Source organism: Octopus sinensis, linkage group LG1 (genome assembly GCF_006345805.1).
Source record: "Octopus sinensis linkage group LG1, ASM634580v1, whole genome shotgun sequence".
Lineage (NCBI taxonomy): Eukaryota > Metazoa > Mollusca > Cephalopoda > Octopoda > Octopodidae > Octopus > Octopus sinensis.
The window spans coordinates 197,767,461-197,790,713 of record NC_042997.1 but is presented as its reverse complement, the minus strand read 5'-3'; the positions used below and the strand labels follow the sequence as shown (position 1 = coordinate 197,790,713).

The following is a 23,253-nucleotide window of genomic DNA, read 5'->3' as shown; positions in this document are numbered from 1 at the left end:
TATACATATATATTATATATATATATATATATATAGTACATATATATAATATACTATCCTCTATATATATATATATATATATATATATATATATATATTCATCTGGACACATATAGACATACGTATCTATGAATATCTCTACAGCTACCAAGCTAGACAGACAAACAAACGGATGGATGGATTGATAGACTGAATGATTAATTTAATGACAGATGGAAAGGTGGATGGATGGGTAGATTACACACACACATATATATATATATATATATATATATATAGATATATATATATATATATAAGGAAAGGAAAAAATTGTAAGTGTAGACGAAATTTGGTTCAATTCAAATCCAAGTTGGTACAGAACAAATATACATTTTACAAATTGCTTCGAAGTCTAATTAATTCCAAAGATAAAAACGAAAAACCCTTCATGAAATGCAAATTAGATTCCTCATCAGGAATTACATACTAGTATGAATAATTACGACCAACACAAATATACAAACACCTTTCGTAGCCCAGACGTATGTAATTCCTGATGAGGAATCTCATTTGTATTTTATGAAGAGCTTTTCGTCTTTGTCTTTCGAATGAGTTAGACTCCGAAACAATTTGTAGAATATATTTGGGTTCTGTACCAACTTGGATTGAATTGAATCAAAATTCGTCTACACTTACAATTTTTTCCTTTCTGTATACTTCATTTACTGTTTTTTGCAAATACTGAATATGTATTTTTATATATATTGTTTACTTGGATGTTTGACATCCCTCTGAAGGATTTCGGTCCTCACCTCTTTATATATATATATATTGTTTCTCTCCTTGTTTTTTTTCTGTGTATCTTTCTGTCGAAGAGCGTAGGCTCGAAACGTAAAAGACTTGTTCTATTTCTATTCCTGAGCGCCATACTAATACATTTGTTTGTTTATACTCCACCTGCCTTCGTCTTTTGTTTATTTTCGTAAACCTTCCCGTTATATACATATGTATATATATATAGATATATATATATATATATAATATATATATATATATATATATATAATATTATATATAAAAAGGGACAAGAATGCAAAAAACACAAAGAGACGACACAAAGAATGGACGGGTTATTCGAAGCCTCTAATCTTCAGTCAGGAACCGGATCGCCCTAGCAAATTTCGGCTACATATATATAAATTAGAGATAAAACCACTATTATGCAACTCAAACAGGGATAGACATAAACCAAAACATAAATAACAATGAAATATATTTTATAAAACATATAACTAGATCTCAAAAAGTATAAAAATTAATATTCAATATATAAGTAATATACTTATTATATATTGATTATTAATTTTTATACTTTTTTGTTTTATAAAATATATTTTATTTTTTATTTATGATTTGGTTTATGTCTATCACTGTTTGAGTTGCATAATAGTGGTTTTATCTCTAATTTATATTTTATATATTTATATTGTGAAATTTGATTTAATACTAAATTGAATTTTTCCCTGTAAGTTTGGAGTTATACTCTCTAATATATATATATATATATATATATATATATATATATATATATATATATATATAGATATATATATATATATATAATATATATATATATATATATATATATATAAATTATATATAAAAAGGGACAAGAATGCAAAAAACACAAAGAGACGACACAAAGAATGGACGGGTTATTCGAAGCCTCTAATCTTCAGTCAGGAACCGGATCGCCCTAGCAAATTTCGGCTACATATATATAAATTAGAGATAAAACCACTATTATGCAACTCAAACAGGGATAGACATAAACCAAAACATAAATAACAAATGAAATATATTTTTATAAAACATATAACTAGATCTCAAAAAGTATAAAAATTAATATTCAATATATAAGTAATATACTTATTATATATTGATTATTAATTTTTATACTTTTTTGTTTTATAAAAAATATATTTTATTTTTTATTTATGATTTGGTTTATGTCTATCACTGTTTGAGTTGCATAATAGTGGTTTTATCTCTAATTTATATTTTATATATTTATATTGTGAAATTTGATTTAATACTAAATTGAATTTTTCCCTGTAAGTTTGGAGTTATACTCTCTAATATATATATATATATATATATATATATATATATATATATATATACATATATATATACATATATATATTTCTACCTGACGGGAATTTATTTAATTTATTAGTTTTTTAAAAATATTTATTATAGTAGATTTAAATTTTTCTATTTAATATGGCTAATGTCTTTCACTGCTGAATTGCTTAATAGAGGTTATTTCTCTTAACTATATACATGGAACAAAAACGCAATAGATGGCATTAAAACGTTCGGACAGATAGACGATACAAAGGCGGACAAGAGAAACAACAATTAGAAGGACAGGCAAAAAAAGATGGGTCAGTCGTGGCTTTCTTTCTTCAGTCAAGTTCCAGAAGACACGACCATTTTGGGTAGTTACACCTGAGATGGTTCGATCTGGTTCCCCCTCCCCACAAAAAAACTAAGTTAAGAGCATTAGATCCGTTTGTAAGAAAGCTAGCGAATGAGTACGGCAAGAAAGACAAAAAACAAACAAACAAGAAAAACAGAGGACATAGTACACAATTAGAAACAACAACAGGCGTCTTTCGACTGAGAACGAATCAAATTGAGCTTGTGTGTATGTAGTGAAATCCTAAAGGCAGGAAGATGGGAGAAGGACACAAGAGGTGTTGGCGTTCGGCAGTCAGGCCAAGAAAGAAAGATCATGGCTGGCTGGACACCGGTCACGTGGAAGGAGCAGAGATAGGTAGGGGACAGCGGGATTGAAGGATTAGAAAAAAATCGGAAACAAAAAGAAAGGTACAGGAAAGATAAACAAGTGGGAAATGGGAGTTAAAAATAGAGAGGGCCAAGAAATGCGAGAGAGGGGGACCGAGAAAAAAGGAAGAAAATGAGGGGTCTAAAAGATAGAGTAAGAGTCGTGCAAAATTTAGATACATGCCTACTATAAGGTGTACGTACGCCGCTATATATATATATATATATATATATATATATATATATATATATTATAGAGGGTACTACTATTAGTAGATACCAACACGCTAAGAGGGACCAATGCGGTCAAATCTACTAAAAATAAACAAAATATTACCGAATGCAAAACTTCAAAACACATCATTTAAAAAAAAATTCAGTTACATATCACATGTGATTTCGCATTTAATGCAGAATATGCATTTCATGTTCGTCAGTGCAACAAACTCAAGAAATATAAGAAAAAACATAACATTACAAACTCGACAGCCAACCGTAGAATTCATCGTAGCATGTACGAATGTTTATCCTTACATATCTATGAAAATGGCGGGCTTTTTCGCAATGCATTTCGGTAACAAATTGCCTAGTCGGAATAAAAATTCAGTATTGAACTATTCCGGTGAAAAATATAAATTAACAATTGAGGATAAATTCTTTAAAAGAAATTATCAGTAGTCAGCGTGAAAAACCTCAGCTATCGAGTTTGTAATGTTATGTTTTTTCTTATATCTCTTGAGTTTGTTGCACTGACGAACATGAAATGCATATTCTGCATTAAATGCGAAATCACATGTGATATGTAACTGAATTCTTTTTTTAAAATGATGTGTTTTGAAGTTTTGCATTCGGTAATATTTTGTTTATTTTTAGTAGTTTTGACCGCATTGGTCCCTCTTAGCGTGTTGGTATCTACTAATAGTAGTACCCTCATTATAATATAAAAATATATATATATATATATGTGTGTGTGTGTGTATGTATGTATATATAAATGGAACAAAAACGCAATACAGGGCCAACAATAAACAACATGAAATACGAAAACAAGTGAGTTCAATACGCAAACACCGAGAGAAAGAAATAGAAAACAGGACAAATAACATAAAGAACGACTCCTCGTCAGTCGTTGGCAGTCTATCTACTCCTCATTTCGAGCACTGAACGACAATATGAGTCTTTGAAGACTGTTGCTCTCGTAAGTACCAAAATAAAATTTGGGATTTATGGAGGACAAGGAAACCGAACGAAAACAAACATGGAGGGTGGTTAGACCAGATGGTAAAATACCGAACGATGGAAAAATATTTTCTTTGACAAGAGAAATATGTAGACATATATATATAAGAACTTAAAGAAGGAAAATGCACACCTTTAATTTCTTATATATATAACAACTCACCACATGAGGATCATCGAAATTACTCCACGTCTGTTACTACATACATACATACATACATACGTACGTACGACAGGTTTCTTTCAGTTTCCGTCTACCAAATCCACTCACAAAGCTTCGGTCGGCCCGACGCTATAGTAGAAGACACTTGCCCAAGGTGCCACACAGTGGGACTGAACCCAGAACCATGTGGTTGGTAAGCAAGCTACTTACCACTCAGCCACTCCCGTGCATATATATATATATATATATATATATTATATATATATATATATATATATATAATATATATATATATATATATATATATATAAGAAAGTTGGTTTGTGAAAGCACGTGGGTGAATATATAAAAAATAGTAAAGAGTGAAAAACGACAGAAGGCTTAAATGTTAAAAAATATATATATTTGCGTTAATATGTCTGAAGAATATTAGAAAATTTTTTAAACAAATTTTTTTTCCTTTATAATGACATAATTTTTAAAGAAAGACCGGTTTCGCATTTAGCTTTTCAAATTTCTTGTGACGTTATGTTTATGTTTAATAGAGTTATCCTTGTGTTTAAGCTCCGGAGAGTTCTAAATAAGGGAAGGTAGTGGGTGATTTCTTCCGGTGTAAGGGAGATAATCGCTTAAAAATTTTTTTTTTCCTTTCCCTTAATGTGAATTTCTCTGTATCAGTATGTTCGGATGGTTGAGTCTGGGCTTGTACTTTTCAATGAAGAATGTTTCCTTGTTTAGTCTAATTTGTGTTGATGATCCGAAAGCACATTGGTAAAATGGAAAGATTAAAAATTGTGGTAGTAGTTGCTTTGCGCATTTCTCAATGTGCTCACTAAAAGGTATCATTCTATATTCTGGGAATGCAATCTGTTCTCGATGCAGTGTGCATCTACGTCTGAGTGATAGTCCCGTGGAACCCACGTAGTCTTGGTGGCAGCCCGAGCATTTTATGACATAAATTATGTTTTCAGAGGCACAAGTAAAGTTAGATTTGATCTTGAATTTCTGTCCCTCTTTAAAGAGGAATTCTGATCCTTCTAGCAGGTTAGGACATGTTGCACAGTTCGATCTACCACATTTTTTTACTTTTGCATCCGTAATTTCAGAAGACAATTTTGCCTTTGTGAGAATCTTTTTAAGTGATTTAGGCTGTTTGTAGCTTTTAATGATTTGGTGTATGTTTAGAATTTCCTTTAATTTGGGGTTTTTATGAAGTATTGGTAAATTCTGGGTGATGATGGTGAAGGCTTCTTTGTTTCTGGGGTTGTATGTAGATATGTAAGGTAGTATTTTCGGGGAAGGTGTGTTGTTGTGTTGAACTTTTCTTAAAGTTTCGATGTTGATTTCTGTTGCACGTCTGATCCCATCCTCTATGAGTTGAGCTGGGTATATATATATAAATACTAAGCCCAACCACACACAGATAAACAGCCACAACCACACACACACACCTGAGCGCACGCACATACTCACACATATATCTTTCTCTTGCACTCTCCTGTCTTTGAAAGAACTTTTTCTTCACCCATTCCCTTCTGGTCATTTCAATTTGTGACAGCGTGTGTATCGTTGGCGATTTTCTTTCTCCGTCTTCCCTTCCTTGGACCTTTCCTTTTTCTATGTTTCTGACGAAGAGATCTGCTCGAAACGTTAAATCCTTCTTTCTTTCCTTTCCTGAAAGGTCCAATAACACTATACTTGTTCCACGTCCTCGCGTTGTTGTGTTTTCTCTTTGTTCATGTTTGGATTAACTATATATATATATTCTTTTATTGGTTTCAAGTCAATTGCTCCTCAGCTAATTGTGTAAAGGGGGTGTTTCGACCTCACCATACATAGTAATTGGAACAAAATACAAAGGCATGACGATAGTCTCTATGATTTGTTGCAGTGACTCCACGTCTTTATTTCAGGTCTACGTTTTACTGTGTTACTGCAGTCTTTCCCTTTACACAACTATCTTAAACATCCATTAAACATTTGCTAATACGTATATGAATGCCGATCAACATCAGACTTCCTTAACTTTGCCCCATTTCAATTATGTCTCAACAAAGATATAAGTGCGTGTATACATATATATCCATATACACACACTTATACATATATATCCATATATACATTCTTATACATAAATATATATATATATTTATATATATATATATATATATACAAACACACACATATATTTACGTATATATATTTATATATATCATTATGTGTGCATATATATATATACGCAAACACACACATATATATAATGTATATATATATATATCATTATGTGTGCATATATATATATATGTTTGTGTGTGATTATGTCCCTGTCTCTACTAAGTTCTTTACCAGAGACTATTGATCTATTTTAGCCCTCAAAGTGATGGTCACACTTCACCATTACCCTTGTGAAATAATAAATTTGCAATCAATAGAAATAATTAACCAGTTTGTTTAAAGTTGAGATGAAAGGGGGGGAAAGTTTATGGCGTCTATCTCTTGCCAAATTCGTCTCTAACGGAACAGCAATATTGTTTAATTCATAGCTTGGCATCGTATAACTCCACTCCTCTCATTTCTTGAATCATTTTGCAGTAAAAAAAATAATAATGTATTCGCAAGGTTTCTTTGACAAACCCGGTTTGCTGCCAAATTGTTTCAAAGACACGTTTATATAACCCTCTCACCATTTCTTTACTCCTCGGGTGTTTGATAGATTGTCGTTCTAAACGTGAAAGGACGTAGCTTCTAAAAACGAAAGTTCTGAATTATTAAAAATGGTTAGACACCATTCCAGGAATTTCCCGAAGTGTCCCTGCAGTACACACGCGCGCGCATATATGTACGTGCGTATGTATTTAAACACAAATATATATGTATGTATGTATACATATATGTATACATATATATCTCTCTCTATATAAACGGCAGTTTGTCTGTGCGTTTTCTGTGTGTCTGTTTTCTCGTACCCTCACTCTGACCACGGCTTTCAACCGATTCTGATGAAACTTGACACACACATAGCCCAATGTCATAATTCAAAACTAACGCAGCGAAAATTTTGAAAAGTTCCCCCAGTTCTGAAAAAAATCGATAAATTCGACATGGGGTCGAGAATCAGAAACCCAAACCACAGACCGTCTAGGGGACGCAACTCCACCTTTTTTAACTAAAAAAAAAAATTACCATCATTTTTTTTCCATTTTTTTGCTATTTTTTGGCTATAACTCTCTAAAAATGCTTTATAGTTATTTCCCTTACAAACCTGAGCAACGCCGGGCGATACTGCTAGTGTATATATATATGTATACATATATATGTATACATATATACATATATGTATATATATAAATATATATGTATACATATATATGTATGTATGTATGTGTGTGTGTATGTACGTATGTATATTCACTTGTTATATTATTACTATTATTATTATATGTATACATATATATATATATATATATATGTATGTATGTATGTGCGTGTGTACGTACATATGTGTATTCACTTGTTATATTATTAGTATTATTATTATATGTATACATTTATATATGCATGTACGTATGTATGTATGTGTGTGTACGTACGTATGTGTATTCACTTGTTATATTATTAGTATTATTATTATATGTATACATTTATATATGCATGTACGTATGTATGTATGTGTGTGTACGTACGTATGTGTAGTCACTTGTTATATTATTAGTATTATTATTATATGTATATATATATATATATATATATATATAATATATATATATATATATGTATGTATGTATGAGTGTGTGTGTACGTACGTATGTGTATTCACTTGTTTTATTATTAATATTATTATTATATCATTATTAACATTTTTTTCAACTTTGTCTCCATTTCTTGCAGAGTGTCTTCTCGACACCTAGGGCGAAGAAACTTACTGTATACACTGGCAGGACATTAAAATCAACACTGACATGTTGTGCTTCAACAAGTTTGAAATTACAGGAGAAATTTTGAAGACATCTAGCGATTTCAAGATCGCTTGTAAATCGTACGCGCAGGAGTGGCTGTGTGGTAAGAAGCTTGCTTCCCAACCACATAGTTCCGGGTTCAGTCCCACTGCGTGGCACCTTCAACAAGTGTCTTCTACTATAGCCTCAGGCTGACCAAAGCCTTGTGAGTGAATTTGCTAGACTGAAACTGAAAGAAGCCCGTCGTGTATATATATATATATATATACACAGAGAGAGAGAGAGAGAGAGAAAGAGAGTGAGAACAATAAGAAAATGGAGGGGATCAATAGATGGGTCATCAACTTTTAGACATTATATTATGTCAATTTATTTACTAAAATGACAATTACAAGAATATACACACATGTATAACATATTATGCTTTACATATAAAATATATAAAGATACCAGTAATTATTAAAATATATAACATGTATATATATATACACGTGTATATAATAAAAAGGAAAATTCTTACTGATTCACCATGTGCTGTCTTTCTCGAAGTTTTTCACACCCACATGTATGTATGTATGTCTGTGTGTGTGTGTGTGTGTGTGTGTGTGTGTGTGTGTGTGTGTATGTATGTATGTATGACAAGTGAAGAATGGAGTTCCTGTCATACATTTATTTCATGGTTTAAAATCGTTTCGATAATGTGCGGGCGTCAAATCAAAATGCATGCAGGACGGCATATGTAGTAACAATGATATTTTCATATCGATTGTATAATGTCTTACATAATGATCTTCTCGAAGCCATTTTAGTCATAACCGAATAAACATATAGAATATAATTACAAATCGGATATTCCACTTCATATAGGAATGACACGATAATGCAATGGGAGGTTGTTCCTAGATTCCAGAAGGAATCTTTGATATAGAGTAACCACCATGAGAAGTACATTAAAATTGTTTTTATAATAATATGAAGAAAAAAAATCAAGAGGAAATTCAAATATATCAGAACATTATTTAATCATATTCACAATTGGGTTAGTGATACAGTTGGATCGCATTCACACAATGGATTAAGGTGCAAAGCTTCTTGGAATTTTCAGCATATTATTACAACACAAATTCACAACATTAATATTTCATCAGAATTTAAGGCGGTGAACTTGTAGAATCTTTACCTCACCGAGTTAATCACTTAGTGGCATTTCATACATCTTTGCGAAAAGGCATTTATTTTTTCTAACTTATTATTATTATTATTATTATATTATTTTTCTTTTTATTTCAAGGTTGAAATCTTGCATGCGTAGCGAGCTTGCTGCTTGCAGCGTACGGTACCATGCAATCTGTTCTTTTCACCTATTTAATACTTTCCTGATTATTCTATCCGTGCCAAGGAGGCAAACTTTTTGTAACAGTTCCATTGAGCACTTTTTTCCAATTTCCTTCATATTCTTCTTGATGCTTTCTGATACTGTTTCCAAGGACCCAACAATAATTGGCACTATCTTCACCTTCCCCATCTTCCATAGCTGGGTTATTCCTTACTTAAGAGGATTGTTATTTCTTTATTGCCCACAAGGGGCTAAACACAGAGGAGACAAACAAGCACAGACAAACGGATTAAGTTGATTACATCGACCCCAGTGCGTAACTGGTACTTAATTTATCGACCCCGAAAAGATGAAAAGCAAAGTCGACCTCGGCGGAATTTGAACTCAGGACGTAACGGCAGACAAAATACCTATTTCCTTACTACCTACAAGGGGCTAAACACAGAGGAGACAAACAAGGAGAGACAAACAGAATAAGTCGATTACATCGACCCCAGTGCGTAACTGGTACTTAATTTATCGACCCCGAAAAGATGAAAGGCAAAGTCGACCTCGGCGGAATTTGAACTCACAACGTAGCGGCAGACGAAATAGCTATTTCTTTACTACCCACAAGGGGCTAAACACAGAGAGGACAAACAAGGACAGACAAACGGATTAAGTTGATTACATCGACCCCAGTGCGTAACTGGTACTTAATTTATCGACCCCGAAAGGATGAAAGGCAAAGTCGACCTCGGCGGAATTTGAACTCACAACGTAACGCAGACGAAATACCAATTTCTTTATTGCCCACCGGGGGCCAAACATAGATATGGACAGTACAACTGATGGGATCAGTGAATCGATATGATTTTACATAAATGTGACATCAAAAATAAAATACAATACATAAAAATCGAATGGAATACACAGTACAAAAACAATACAAATGAAGCGATGATCAAGTTACGCTCCGATCCCACAAGCCCCGATCTACCGCTGATACCTTTTTATTTTTCCTTTTTTTTTTTTTTTCCTCGTCTATTCACACGGTTCCTTGCACGCACAACACTCGTGCAACATACTTCCATCTCTTTTGGAACGTACACTCTGACAGACACCTCTTCTCCAGCCACAGTTTCCTTTTCAAATGAAAAGAAAAAAAGGATCGTAAATTGTCACCAGAGATAAAGTTGCCTGTCTTAATTCCTTTTATCCTAGTATTCCATACAGCCTCTTTTGCTATTGCTACAACCGTGAGAAAACAATTCTTACCTTCGTTCGTTAGAACTCCCGGTGGGTCAATTTTTATAATTGACTCAGTCGACAGCCGTACTCTTCCTTCGCCGGACAACAGATGTTCAGCATAAGCCCACATTTCAGTTATCTCCGGACACTGAACAATAGCGTGAGGGACGGTTTCCCTGTCCCCACCGCATCTTGGACAGGTCGGCGACTGACGTTTACCATGTCTTGCGAGCTTATCCCAAACGGGCAAGGCACCTCTGTAGCATTGCCAGGTTAAGGACTTTTGGAAGTTGTCCAACGTTCTCAACCCGAATGTACGATGAAACAAGCTGTCCAGTTGAATAAATCCGAGACCTAGAGTCGACCCCAGGCCATCGTCGCATTCAGACTCTACCAACCCACTATATAAAATCCGTGTGGAACCCCCACCGCTGGCGTTGCCCGAGCGCCGGAACAGCAAGAGGGCCTTACGGCACTCTTTATGCCACTCACTCGACCTCGGTCTACGAGAACACCAGGCTTCCTGTTCGCAAAAACTCTTGAACTCAGGGAACATTTGTCTGGCCAGCGGAGACCACACCCGTTCACTATCCAGGAGAATCCAGAGGTGCCTCAACCTCAACGCATGTCTGCGCATCATTAACCAAGGCATCCCTAAACCTCCATTTAAAGGCTTTTGACAGCAGACAGAGCGTTTCACAAGTGGCGACCTGCCCTTCCACAAAAAGCGAAAGAGCTGTCTCTCCAACCTGATCAACCACGAATCCGGACAGGGCACGACAGTCAGGCGGTAGGTAATGACCGATGCGATAAACACATTGGCCACTTCCGCCCTCCCTTTCAGGGATAGCCACCGCCAAGACCAAGTCTTGACTACTGCAGCCACCCTGCTCAATACCTCCGTCCAGTTCTTCTCTATCTGGAGGCCTGGTCCAAACCAGACTCCCAGCAACTTAACCGGTCCCTCCGTCCAGCGCCTAACAACACTGTCTGAAGGCATCGACTTGCCAACCCAGGTGCCGAGCTGCAAGCCGACCGACTTTTCCCGGTTAATCTTTGCTCCTGCTACCTCCTCGTAAGCCTCAATAGTCTTACCTACTTCACGTAGGCGTACCACTGTGGTTACACTGATAGTGATATCATCCGCGAAAGCCGTAACAAACTCCTCTAGTCCTGGTTCTCTCGGGATGCCACTCAACCTTTGCAGTAATGGCTCGAGAGCCATCACATACAAAAGTGGTGAAAGCGGACATCCTTGACGAACCGAGCGTCTGATGCAGAACGGCTTCGAAAGGAAACCGTTCACCCGAACTATCGAGTCAATGTTGTGGTACAAAGCGATAAACCACCTGAGGAAGCCAAGGCCCAGGCCAAACCGCGCAAGTACAGTCGCTAGGTATCGATGGTCAACCCTATCAAAAGCTTTAGACTGGTCCAAATGCACCAATGCCCCACCTTTGCCAGATTTATTACCAAACCTCTCTATGGTATAGCGAATAAGATGGAGGGTATCCTGAATGGTTCTGCCTGGGATGGCACATGTCTGTGCCTCCCCGACTATACCATTCGCGACACGCGCCAACCTTTTTGCTAGAACCTTGGCCAAAATCTTCACTTCTGCGTTTAACAGAGTGATGGGCCTGAAATTCTCTAGAACGTCCCCCTTGTCCGGGTCCTTTCTGACCAACGTCACTACTCCCCGGCGCACAGATCTGGGGATAAACCCATTCTGTTTCCAGTTCGCGTACACGTCAGTCAGTAGTTGCCCGAACAAGTCTGGCATACATTTATACAGCTCGTACGGAAGACCATCAAGTCCCGGTGACTTACCCGCTTTACAATCGGCCAAAGCCTCCATCACCTCCTCAAGTGTGATTGGCCCTTCGCAAGACTCCGCATCCGACCCCGAGAGGCACGGCAGCCCGGTAAGAAAGTCCTCGAGGGCTCTCCCACCACCAGGACCGCCGTCACCCCCGAACAGCTGGGCGAAGTACTCCCGAAAGACCTCACACATTTTCTCGGGTTCGTTTATCAAGACACCATTTTGATTCGTCAAAGACCGAATAGAGGAACTATTTCCTTGCCGAGCTTCCACCACTCGGGCCCATCCAGCGGCTTTGATTCCTTCACTTCCCATTGCACGTAACTTAGCTCTGGTAATACTTCCCATGTGGTGGGCTTCAAGATGCTGGTTTAACTCCAGTCTTTTCACCCTCGCTTGGTCTGTATTACCAGTCCTCCAGGCTTCTTCTAGTTCCTTAACTAGACCATCTCCTATTTTACGTCCCTTCTTAGCTAAACTTATGCTAAACCTAATAGACTCATATTTGATGGCTCTTTTTAGGGCGTACCACCATTTGTTATTAATGATGGTACCTGTTAATGCCCTCTGTATTAACATCTTGATCCGCTTTCTGTACTCCTCAATCGCCAAAAGGGACGTATTGAGTTTCCAGTAGCCAGATCCCTGTCTATGCAACTTATCTACCGTCAGTTTACAGGTAACCATCTTGTGGTCACTGTAGCTGACTAGAAAAAACTGTGGACACTCAACTATGGACTTATCTTTTTCTCTAATTAAAATCCTATCTAGATATGTTCTGGTAGACCCGTCACTATTTGACCACGTCCACTGTGGAGTGTTCGGGTGCTCCAACCTATATGGATCTGCTAGCTGAAATTGACTTAGCAGATCCCGAAAGCCTGTGTTACATTTTCTGTTCATGTTCGAGTTTGAGCCAACACAATCTGTGTGTGCTGCACATATTGTATTAGAGTCTCCTAACACTACTAGTGAATGCGACGTGGCTAGGAACTTTCCTAGGCCACGAAAATATTCAGTTTGCGGGCCAATAATGTTTGGTGCATAAATAGCGACCAGCCTGATTGTCTTGCCACAACTGAATGTCAAGTCGAGAACGACCAGCCTGCCTTCTGGGTCAGAAAAAACCAACTTTTTCTCGGCTACCCGGTTTCTTTTTAGTAGGACCAACACCCCACCCCCACCTCCCGCCCGACTCGGAGAAACGTATTTCTCGTAGCCGTTCAGGAGGGGGAGCAGATCTCTTGGCCCCTTCACCCGGGTTTCCGTTGCAACAATTACATCCAAATTTCTCGACCTGATGTCATTCAGAAAGCGTCCTTGCTTCCAGCTTGACAACAGGCCATGAACATTTAAACAACCAATGTGAATAGCCATCACTTACCTGTTTAATTAGGATTGTCCGGTGGAGGGGGACCCTCCACCTTTTTTTTATCCAGGGTCGGAGGTGGACGGTCTTGGGAAATAGATTTGTCAAAATCCCGTCTCACCACCGACACAGAATTATCAGGTGGAGGGGGAATCTCCACCTTTTCCTTTTCTCGCGGGATCGGAGCTGGTAATCCATGAAATATCGACTTGTTAAAATCTAATCTCAATGAAGATACAGTCTTTCTGTACTTATTTTGTAGAATTCTATAAGTCTTATTTGAGACTTCATATATGTCGTAATTGATAAATTCCTCTGAAAGGTTATCAATTTTTTTTACAGTCTTTATGAGTTGAATGTCTCTCATGAGCTCAGTATCTTTAGTGTATACGGCTATTATGCCTTTTTCTTCTTTTTCTCTTCTGGCAGTCTTTTTTGGTCGTTGTTCTGTAGTAGTCGCCGCTCTCGGCTGGGTTGCTGGTTGTATTTTTCTTTTGTTTGTTGTTTTTTTCTCATCTGTTTCTTCTTTATCTTCTTCCTCTTTGTCTTTTTTCTCCTCTTCCTCCTCTTCTTCATTTTCCTTGCAGTTCCTTCGAATGTGGCCTAATTGACCACATAAAAAACATCGAGGTTTTCGGCCCTCAACAAACACCACGAGGTTCTCCTCCCCTACCTCAATTGTCTCAGGAATTGTTTGAATTATTTTAGGGTCCGCTTGAATGAGAAGATTAATTGTTTTACCATCCCAGCGTGGGTTTTCCGTAGCGGTAGCCTGGAGGAGAGTAATTTTTTCTACCTCTTTGATTAGGACTGCCGCCAACAACCACATAGGTTCGACCTCTGGCGGGACCCTTGTAATTTTTATTCGCGACGTCCTCATCCCCATATAATAGGGTATTAACTCCACGTCGTTCGTTTTCAACGTTTCCACTGAGTTCTTGTGTGCTATTTCTTTATTGGTGAACCTTACTTCCACCGTTCCGAATTTTTTTCCTCTTCTCAGAAATACTACGTCGCCCAATATTGGCTTTAAGCACTTTTCTATTTTCTCTTCTGACATTCTTTCAATTTTTCTATTTTGTAGACAATATGTTTTGAAAATTATTGTTTTTTGCTTTTCTTCCTGTAATAACTTTTGCGGAGGTTCAATTTTCACACTGTTGTCATTTATTTCCATCATTTTGCTGTATTTCATAATTTCGCTTTTATTCGTCGACAGTATCTGGGTTCCACCCCCAGCAGCCAACGCAAAACTTTTTTTTCCATTTTTTGGTTCTATCTGGATGCTAGGCACATCAATTATTCTCTTCGACACAATGCCTTTGTTCTCTGGCAAAGTCGGAAACTCTTCTGGTGAAAGTTCTGACGAGCTCTCAGACACATCTCCAAAAATATCAAATATATTATCCTCTCTGCTATTCCTTCTTGTAGCGGGGGAAACCCCTATTTCCTTGTCTGTGGTTGGCTCCTCGCCGGACATGTATTTCCTCCTCTCAACAGGAGAAACAAGTATTTCTGCTCCAACGGTAGGCTCCATGCTAGACGACATTCTTCCCCCCAAAGGGGGAATGAACAACGCGTGCTACCACAAGCACTAAGTGTTTTCAATTGAAAACTCCAACAGTTAAGTTATTCAACAGTTTAACAAGAAACAACAGTTGTTAACAATATTAACACCACGAAACAGCAATTCTTACTTCACGAACACATGTGCGGCAGACGAAATACCGCTAAGCACTTCGCCCGGCGTGCTAACGTTTCTGTCAGCTCGCCGCCTTACTTAAGAGGATTGTATGTATCTATTTTGTCGCCAAAATTTTCATTTACAAAGTCATATGACAGAAAAGAAAAAGAAAGAAAAAATGAAAAAAGATAATAAAGAAAATAGGGGGAAAGGAAAGAAGATTCACAGCGACGATGCTCTTCTCAATTATCATTATCATCACCATCATTAAGGGGGCGAACTGGCAAAGTCATTAGCACGTCGGACAAAATGCTTGGCGGCATTACATCCGTCTTCACAATCTGAGTTCAAATTCTGCTGAGGTCGACTTTACCGTTCATCCTTTCGGGGTCGATAAAATAAGTACCAGTTAAGCACTGGAGAGGAGGGAGAAGCATGTAATTTTACAATACACGAGGAAATGTGGTGGAAGGAATGATTTCATTATTTTAGATTCTGCTAAAGAAATGACAGAGAAAACAGTGTTTTTCTTTGTTTTTTTCTTGTTTTTTTTTTTGTTTATTTACTGATGGTTTCTCTAATTCTTAATTATTTTAATTAAGGAGAGGCCGTACTGAAAAACATTGAAACAATGCCGTTAAAAGATATAATTATTTAATTAAAACAAATAAATAGATAATGATTACTACGATAGCGGATGGTTCAGATATTTTGGGAAACGCGAATGAAGATGAAGAAATAAAAAAAATTAAAAAATCACAGTTCTTTTTATCATGTATCCTTTTCTTGTTTCAGTCATTAGACTGCGGTCATGCTGGGGCACCACCTTGAAGAATTTTTTACTAGAAGTCCAATCATACCGTCCTAACAATTGTGTTGGGCACTTTTAGCGAACCGCTAAGTTACGGGGCTGTATACACTCCAATGCTGGTTTTACAAGTGGTACTGGGGAACGAATATACTCTTTTACTCGTTTCAGTCATTTGCCTGTGGCCATGCTGGAGCACCGCCTTTAGTCGAGCAAATCCACCCCAGGACTTGTTCTTTGTAAGCCTAGTACTTATTCTATCGGTCTCTTTTGCCGAACTGCTAGGTTACGGGGACGTAAACAACCCCATCGGTTGTCAAGCGATGTTGGGGGGACAAACACAGACACACAAACACATTTAAATATATATATATATATACACGACAAGCTTCTTTCAGTTTCCGTCTACCAAATCCACTCACAAGGCTTTGGTCGGCTCGAGGCTATAGTAGAAGACACTTGCCCAAGATGCCACGCAGTGGGACTGAACCCGGAACCATGTGGTTGGTAAGTAAGCTACTTACCACACAGCTACTCCTGCGCCTATATGAATATAGACACAAACACATGCGTGTGGATATATACAGAGAGAGTGGGTGAGAGAGAGTGAGCAGAAGAGTGAGATCCAGAGATGGTCAATATAGAAAACGCCTAGTAGTGCTCAGATGGTTTGAACTTAAGCTCGGGGACTAAGTTCGTGGGTTGAAAAATAGTTATAAGAGGAATCCATGTGAGCTGATATGTAGATTTGCACCCTGAAAACGGGAGCTGAGTTTACGGTAATGTTTATATGCACCCATAACTGGTTGCATATATTTGACATTTTGAACACTCCATCTGCCAACACTACAACTATTACGTAATTCCGAGACACCAGAAACAGCTGTCGGGCCTGAAATACCATGCCCTTACCCCTTCGTCTCCTGTAGTTTTGGTAAATTTTTTTGTAACTACATAAATATCTATATGCTTATACACGAGTTTAAATCTTTATACACGAGTGTTTACATGCGTATATATGCGTATGTATACGTATCTATATTTTATATATCAAGCTCAAGCGTATGTTTATTTCATCACTCTCTTTCTCCCTCCCTCTCTCTCTCTCTCTCTCTCTCTCTCTGTATATACATACAAACACACACACATACACGCCGGACTTCTCTCAGTTTCTTATTTCTTTACTGCCCACAGGGGGCTACATACAGAGGGGACAAACAAGGAAAGACAAGGACAGATTATATCGACCCCCAGAGACAATCGGATTAAGTCGATTATATCGACCTCGAAAGGATGAAAGATAAAGTCGACCTCGGCAGAATTTGAACTCAGCACGTAGCGGAAGACGAAATACCTATTTCAATTTCTTTACTACCCACAAGAGGCTAAACACAGAGACGACAAACAAGGACAGACAAACGGATTAAGCCGATTATATCGACCCCAGTGCGTAACTGGTACTTATTTAATCGACCTCGAAAAGATGAAAGGCAAAGTCGACCTCGGCGGAATTTGAACTCAGAACGTAACGGCAGACGAAATACCGCTAAGTATTTCGCCCGGCGTGCTTAACGTTTCTGCCAGCTCGCCGCCTTTCTGTCTACAAAAATCCATTCACAAGGCTTTGGTCAGCCCGAGGCTATATTAGAAGACATCTACCCAAGGTGCCAAGCGGTGGGACTGAACCCGGAACCATGCGGTTAGGTAGCAAGCTTCTCGTAACACAGTCACGTCTGCCTGTTATAGATTATATTCTAAATCTAACCCGAGTGGAATCATTTAGTTGCAACACAATCAGTGAAAGATGATAAAAGTATTGGAAAAAATCAATACATAAATTATCAAAATTTACTCTTCCATTATCTCAAATAGATTTATCATCACATGAAAGTTATCAGTTACTGAACGGCACAAATGAACAAAGAATTCGTTGGTTACGTTGAGTTACACTTCGATATTGGATATTATCACGAAGGCAGCGACCTGGTAGTATCATTATCTCATCGGGGGAAAATGTTTAGTGGTATTTCTTCTCGCTCTTTACATTTTGAGTTCGAATACCACCAGGGTCGACATTGCATTTCCTTCTTTCTGGGTCGATAAAATAAGCACCAGTTGAGCACTGGCGTCAATGTTATCGACTAAACCTTACCAACTAGGCGTAAGAGTGGCTGTGTGGTAAGTAGCTTGCTTACCAGCCACATGATTTGGGTTCAGTCCCACTGCGTGGCACCTTGGGCAAGTGCCTTCTACTATAGCCTCGGGCCGACCAAAGCCTTGTGAGTGGACTTGGCAGGCGGAAACTGAAAGAAGCCCGTCGTATATATATGTGTGTGTTTGTGTGTGTGTGTATGTTTGTGTGTGTGTTTGTCTCCCCCCCCCCATATCGCTTGACAACCGACGCTGGTGTTTTCACGTCCCGTAACTTAGCGGTTCGGCAAAACAGACCGATAGAATACGTACTAGGCTTACAAAGAATTAGTCTTGGGGTCGATTTGTTCGATTAAAGGCGGTGCTCCAGCATGGCCACAGTCAAATGACGGAAACCAGTAAAAGAGTAACTAATATTTCTGATCTTGTGCCAAAAATTTGAAACTGTTATTAAAGTAATGAGCTGGCAGAACCATTACCACGCCGGACAAAATGCTTAACAGTATTTCCTTCGGCATTACATTGAGTTTAAGTATGGTCGAGGTTGACTTTCTCTTTCATCCTTCCGAGGTTGATAAATATTGGGTTGTCTGGAAAGTTCGTGCCGATTTTTAGTAGCTTACCTTTCGACTTATTTTAGAACGTGGTTGAGTCCATAAAATAGGATTTGACTACACCTCCATTTAGAGCACAGTTTAAGCTATCTTTTCGTAGAAGAAGGTTTATGTTCCTATAAACCTGTGTTAATTCTGTAACCCTTTAAAATGGAAGATAAGAAAGTTCATTTTCGGCTTGATGCTTTGGAAACCAGATAAAAATTGCTGCAGCTCGGCTGGGATGTGTTACCCCACCCTCCATATTCACCAGATATTGCTCCTTCGAATTTCCACTTATTCAGGTCTCTGTAGAATAGTCTTAATGGTAAAAATTTCAATTCCTTGGATGATGTAAAGAGATACCTTGATGAATTCTTTGCCATGAAACCACCTCAGTTCTGGGAAGAGGGTATTTTCAAGTTAAAGGAAAGGTGGAGACGCAATGTGCAACAAAATGGTTCATATTTGGTTGATTAAAAATTTAAAGTATTTATTGACCTTTTTCTTTCCTTTAAAAATCGTCACGAACCGTCCGGACAACCCAATACATATCAGTTGACCACTGGGTCGATGTGACCGGCTTCCCCTCCTCTCAAAATGGCTAGTCTCGAGCCAAAATCAGGAAGATATTATATACTATCACGAATAGCTGGCATGAAATATTTCTTTTCCAGTTTTCACAGAAATTATTCGTTAACTACGGTGGTGAATATCTATCGTTCGACGAGGAGAATTCACTAGTTCGATCAATTAAATTATCTGCTCCTGAATGAGCATGTATCCTTCACGTAATTAGCAAGTAGAATCTGTGTGACAGTGCTATTGACAATGTTGTTCGTTTTAAAGTAACGATACAATCCTCGAGACGGATTACTATACAATGTCTGTTTACCTAATTTCACTTACAAAATATGGAACGACCAGCGATTATACAAAGTGAGTTATGCTCAAGGTGCCACACAGTGTGATGGAACTATTCGTTTCAATACCAAAACTATTAGATTCGAGAAAATAAAACATCGGTCTCAAGTTTTGGCTCAAAACCAACAAATTTAAAAGAGTGTTCTACTGGTATTTATTTCATCGATTACAGCGGTGAGCTGGCAGAATCATTAACGCGCCAGGCGAAATGCGTAGCGGTATTTCGCCTGCCGCTACGTTCTGAGTTCAAATTCCACCGAGCTCGACTTTGCCTTTCATCCTTTCAGGGTCGATAAATTAAGTACCATTTACGCACTGGGGTCGATATAATCAACTTAATCCGTTTGTCTGTCTTTGTCTTTCCCCTCTGTGTTTAGCCCATTGTGGGTAGTAAAGAAATAGGTATTTGTTTCATCGATTACAAAACGATAAGAGGCAATGCCAACCTCGATGGCATTTGAATTCAAAATGTAAAGCAGAAAGAAATGCCGCTAAATATTTTGTCTGGCCTGCTTACGATTCTACCAGCTCACCACCGTAATAATGGTTTCAAATTTTGGTACAAGGCCAGCAATTTTGGGGAAGGGCGGAAGTCGATTGCAGCGACCTCAGTGCTCAACTGGTACTTATTTTATCAAAGCCGAAAGATGAAAGTCAAAGTCGACCTCCGCCGTATTTGAGTTCAGATTGTAAAGACGGATGAAATGCTGCGAAGCATTTTTCCCGGCGTGCTAACGATTCAGCCAGTTCATCACCTCACCATGCGGAAATATTGGTTTCAAATTTTGGCACAAGGCCAGTAATATCAGGGGAGGGGGATAAGTCGATTACATCGACCCAAAGATCCGCTAGTATATATTTAATCGATTTCGAAAGGATGAAAGGCAAAGTCGATCTCGGCGGAATTTGAACTCAGAACGTAGAGACGGACGAAATACCTATTTCTTTACTACCCACAAGGGGCTAAACACAGAGAGGACAAACAAGGACAGACAAACGGATTAAGTCGATTATATCGACCCCAGTGCGTAACTGGTACTTAATTTATCGACCCCGAAAGTGTGAAGGGAAAGTCGACTTCGGCGGAATTTGAACTCAGAACGTAACAGCAGACTAAATACCGCTAAGCGTTTTGCCCGGCAGGCTAACGATTCTGCCAGCTCGCCATCCTAGAATGTTAAAGTATCAATTTGAAATTTTGGTACAAAACCAGCAATTTCAGGAGGGCGGGGGGTCATCGATTACATCGACCCCAGTGCGTAACTAGTACTTAATTTTTCGATCCCGAAATAGGAATTTGAACGCAGAACGTAAAGACGGACAAAATGTCACTAAGCATTTTGCCCGGCGGACTAACGATTCTGATAGCTCGCCATCTTAGAATATTAAAGCCATTTTTCCAATTTCCCAAAAGGATTAGCAAAGTTGAAAGACACAAGAAAACGGCAAGGGTCGAGCAAACGTTAATAAGATTTTTTTCAGTTAAGAGAAACAAGTAAAATGGCTGAGAAAAATATTTAGCAACAAAATCATTGAAATGTTTTTTGTTATTGATTTCGTTTTAAAAACTTTTAGGAAGGAATTAGTCTTTCATGATCATCTTGGTTTATACGGACGATTAAATTTATTAAAAGTGTGTGTGTGTGTGTGTGTGTGTGTGTGTGCGTGTGCGTGTGCGTGTGTGTGTGTGTGTGTGCGTGAACGAGCCGATAGCGCGAAACTTGAAATCAAAATTAATAATACACACATACATAAATACACAACGACACACGCACTCACAAAGATGCATTCACACATACGAACATACGCATGTATGTATGTATATATGTACGTATGTATGTATATACGTACGTATGCATGTGTACATAGAATATAGATACATAGTGCATACGTACTTTCCTACATATACCTACATACATGAATGCATGGATACACACATATGTACATTCATTCATACATAAATCCATTCATACATACACATACATTCATACACCTATTCATACTTCGCCAAATTCCGACACATTACTATCTCGTTAAGTTAATGTACAAATGTTGTAGCATATCTACACATCTACACATCTATCTTCCCGTAGCCATCTTGTATGCAGTCTGTCTTCACACTTATTATTTCAACGTTTTACCGATAAATGCATTCCACTTTCTATAATTCCACCATTTTTCTGGATTTCAAATTAGAATTGGAAATTCGTTTTCATCGCTTCTCTTCTTTTTGTTCTCTATTCTACCAATAATTTTCCCATTTCTTGTATCGCTACAGAAAACGTTTTCATTTTATTCATGCCATGCTACTTTTGGTCAAATGGTTTCTATATTCCCCTTGGGTAATGAACACTTCTTTCATATTGCAATGAAAAAAAATATCCGCGGAGTCTCTTTGAACTATTGTAAACTTGTGTTCATTTCTACAGTGCAATTTAATGCTTAGAAATACCAATTCCGTGAAAGAACCTTTTCGGTGAATATTGGTAAATAATTACTTGCAAATCATTCATTAAATGCCTTGTAATATATTGAAGAGAAGTGCTGGAGAATTATCCACGTGTGTGTGTATGTGCGTGTATAAGTATATGTGTATAGTATGTATAGCATGTATATAGATAGATATGCAAGTTTTGTATATATATGTATATATGTGTCTGTGCATGCGTGTGTGTATGTACGCGTGTATATGTATATAGATAGATAGATATGTATAAATATATAGACAGATAGATATGTGTAGATAGATATGTATGTATAGATATGTATAGATATGTACGTATAGATATGTATGCATGTATAGATAGATATGTATGTATAGATATGTTTGTATGTATACGTATGTATATATGTATGTATGTGTGTGTATGTATGTATATGTATGTATGTATGTATAGATAGATGTGTATGTATAGGTAGGTAGATAGATAGATAGATAGATAGATAGATAGATGCAAGTATATATGTGTGTATGTACGCGTGTCTGAGTGCGTATGGGATTATGTGTATGTGTGTACGTGAATGTGTTTGTGTTGTGTGTGTGTGTATTTGTGCGTGCATGTGTGTGTATGTGTGTGCCTGCATGTGTCTGTGCGTGCATGTGTGTGTGCGTGCATGTGTCTGTGTGTGTGTGTGTGTGTGTG

The 23,253-nt window shown here is 37.7% G+C and overlaps 1 long non-coding RNA gene across 1 annotated transcript; it reads left to right on the top strand.

Annotated features, from left to right (window-relative positions):
• Positions 1 to 753: 753 nt before the first annotated feature.
• On the top strand, positions 754 to 22,511 carry LOC118766500. The gene is made up of 3 exons (XR_005002438.1): positions 754 to 815; positions 13,462 to 13,464; positions 22,501 to 22,511. It is a non-coding gene; the product is annotated as an uncharacterized LOC118766500 (long non-coding RNA).
• Positions 22,512 to 23,253: the final 742 nt, after the last annotated feature.